This window comes from Pituophis catenifer, unplaced genomic scaffold (assembly GCF_029215685.1).
Source record: "Pituophis catenifer annectens isolate HBS135680 unplaced genomic scaffold, rPitCat1.0.hap2 SCAF_2, whole genome shotgun sequence".
In the NCBI taxonomy this organism is placed as follows: Eukaryota; Metazoa; Chordata; class Lepidosauria; order Squamata; family Colubridae; genus Pituophis; species Pituophis catenifer.
Window position 1 is genome coordinate 147,888,829 of NW_027256882.1, and position 3,689 is coordinate 147,892,517.

Sequence of the window (3,689 nt, forward strand, 5' to 3'; positions counted from 1 at the left end):
GGCGGCTTACAATGCGTTAAGCCAGGGGTGGGCAATTGTGGCTCTTTTACAACCTGTGGACTTCAACTCCCAGAATTCCTGAGACAGCCAAGCTGTCTCAGGAATTCTGGGAGTTGAAGTCCACAGGTTGTAAAAGAGCCACAATTGCCCACCCCTGCGTTAAGCAATAGTCTTCATACTTTTGTATATACCTGCTTAGTAGGGCTTTTGGCCCCCCATAAGCGGTGTTCTTTTTTATACAAAGTCAGCTTATTGCCCCCACAATCCGGGTCCTCATTTTACCTACCTCGGAAGGATGGAAGGCTGAGTCAACCTTGAGCCTGGTGAGATTTGAACTTGCAGTAATTGCAGGCAGCTGGTGCTACTTAACAGCACTTTAGTCTGCTGCGCCACCAAGGCTCTTATAGGAGGAAGAAAGAACATTAAGTATGTTCACCATCTGAGTTATTTATAAAAACAATAAAGGTGAGATAGGATGAAAAAGGTTTAACACAGGTTGCAACTGACAGGTGCAGGGAGCTCTTACATAAAACCATAAAGCAAAACCATCTCCTTTCACTTCAACATGAAGTGATTATGTGCGATTTGGTGATCCTTAGCAGAGGTTCCACAACAGTTACAAAGTAATAAGGATCGCCAATCCGATCATTGGTCTCCTCTGAAACAAATCTGTATTGGACTCCAGTATGGGCTCTATACTGGGAACTGCAGTTATACATCTGAAGGGTACCATGCTGTGAAAGGCTGATGTATAGGATTGTAGCATAACGGGGAAAAATTCTTCCTGCTTATTTTGTCTAAACTGGCCTTTTAAAAACATCTCTCTTATTTCATTTTATTTTATTCTCTAAAGCAGGGTTGTCCAACCTTTGCAACTTTTAAGACTTGTGGACTCCACCTCCCTGAATTCCCCAGCCAGCCGTGAACAAAACAGCTGGAAACTACAGCTAGTTCTTGGTTCCTCTTCCATTCCTTGAACCTATAACCATAAGTCCTTTAATCCAATACAGGCTGTGCTGCACCAGGCAAGACGGAAAATTTAGGCAACTACAGAAATTGTAATTCTCCATTGTATCACCCACCCCTTTCCCCAAATCACAGGTTTAAGCGCCCACAGAGGCAGGAGGAGGCTCATAGATCACATAAAGAGGCTTAGTGGACAAATAATTCAAGGCAACCCCCCCCCTTGCCCAAAGGGTAGATGTAGTGGGGTTAGTGTAAAAAAAAAATCTAACTAGAATAGGTTGGGATTTGGGATCCCGGCTATCTTCCTTTCCCATCTGCCAGTGAGTAGAAAGATGGCGGCCATTGGCAAGCTGTGGCTGCACTCTAAAGTGCTTGTCTTAGGGATGTCCTCCTTCTCCACCAGCTCCTTTTATCAGTGAGATAAAAGGTTATTAAGCAGCACATCTCCCATTCTGAAGCTATTCGCAGCTCTTTTATGGGCTAAAAAGTCTAGAGAAAAAGTTCAACACGGATTGCAACAGACAGCTGCAGGGAGCTCTTACGTATATCCACAAAGCAGAACCATCTCCTTTCACTTCAACATTGAGAAGTTACAGCATTTCTCTGATATGATCCCCTAACTCAGGGCTCCTCTGAGGCAGCAGCCTGAGGCAATGGCAAAAAAGATTTTTTTTGTGGCTACTGTGTTCCTTTCTGACCTCATCTATCAAATTGGTAGAATGGCTTCTTGCCATTTTTAGGCAGGTGGGAGGAGAAATAAATCCTAAATTAGACTCCCAATTCACCAACCGAAAAGACCCATGTGTATGATGTAGCCCCATATATTACAGTTCTTCCTCCTCATAAAACTATAGAAATTTGCCTTGACTGGCAAAAAATTGCAAATCCCTACTATAAGATGTAAGATACACCAACTGCCATCACTACTACTGTATGTTCATGCTGGGCCTTCTCCAAGGACTGAATTGCCATGAATCTGCATTTCTCCAAGTCTGAACTTCCAGTATCAAAGAACTGATGCTGAACAACCGATTTTGTCTGTTAAAACATTAAGCAACGTATTTTATTAAAGATTACAGTATGCTCCCTGATATTGATGGAATGATGTGATCTCTTTTCTTTTGATCCTCTAAAAGGACTGCCTTCCCATACCACTTAGAAGAGGCACCTTTTCATGTCTCGTGCTGAAAGTTCATTCTTCAGCATAGAATGGGAAAATTGACTCCTTGAATAGTCGCTGAAATGATTCTAGAAACAATCATGTGTTAGGCAATAATTGACCAAGTTTGAATACAGGTAGTCCTCAACTTACAACCATTCGTTTAATGATAGTTAACAACACTGAAAAAAAGTGACTTATGATTGTTTTTCATACTTAATGACTGTTGAGGGATCCCCAGGGTAATGGAATCAGAATTTGGATGCTTGGCAACTGGTTCATATTTATGATGGTTTCAGAGTCCCAGGGTCATGTGATCATCTTTCTCACAAGCAAGTGGGGAAGCCAGATTCACTTAACAACCATGTTACTAGCTTAACAACTTGCAGTGATTCACTTAACAAATGTGGCAAGAAAGATCGTAAAATGGGGCAAAACTCACTTAACAAAACTCACTTAACAAATGTCTCACTTAATAGAAATTTTGGCTTCAATTGACATAAATCGAGGACTATCTGTGAATAGCAACTGTATATGCACGCACGCACACACACACAGAGACACACATACATATGGGTTAGTTTTGCTTAAGCAACCTATGTCTACATTGGTCGTTGTAGCAGAAATCTATTGTTCTGAGCAGAAATCTCTTGAGTCTAACTGTGTGTTCTCCCTTATAATTCTTCATCCCATTAAACCCAACTAATCCCCTTCTTACTACTTTTCCTTTTGAAAGCATGATGATGCCTGGTATACAGATACACCTGGCATACAATGTGTATCTTTTTGATAAGCTCTTCTGTTTTTCACATGTATGCCTATGTCTCCATATCCTCCAGGTAATTTTCAAAACCAGGCAATAGAACCAAGGTTTTGCTTTGGAAGCAAAATTACCTTGTACATAGCTGAATTAATCTTAAAATCTAGAAAACCATTTCTCTTCTTGGTTTCTATCTGTAGAATTGAGAATTGCTGGGGCATGGTGGTAAAGGTGTAGGGCTAGGAGTGGTGAAACCCAAATCTTGTCCTACCAAGAAGTCATCTTGGTGACTTTGAACCCATCACTCTCTCTCAGCCCAGATTGGGAGAAGAAGAAGGGACATATTTTTGTGACTAATCTAGCAGCGAAGTCAAAACAAATAATGCAAAACTTCTTGTATGATTAAATAATCTGAAATAGTTAAACTTTACTGAACATTTTATTTTACTACTAATGAGTAATAATTAACTCATTTTACTGATGAGCAAAAGTAATATATTGCATCACACAAACTTTCACTTGCAAATTCTGAAATTATATTTAGAAGATCTGGATCAAAGAGAGAAATCCAATATTCTTTTTATTGACTAGAAAGAGAACAAGTTTAAAGAACTGTTTTCTCCAGTAGTGTCTGGATTTTATGAACATTAGCAACTAATGGTGAAGTACACCACAAACAAATTCTCTGCTATAAATTGGGTTTATCTGTGCACCTTCAAGTCAATTCTGACTCCTGGCAACTGCCAGGAACCAATCCCTGTAGTTTTCTTGGTGAGATTTTAGGTTTGGCTTCTCCCTAGGCCT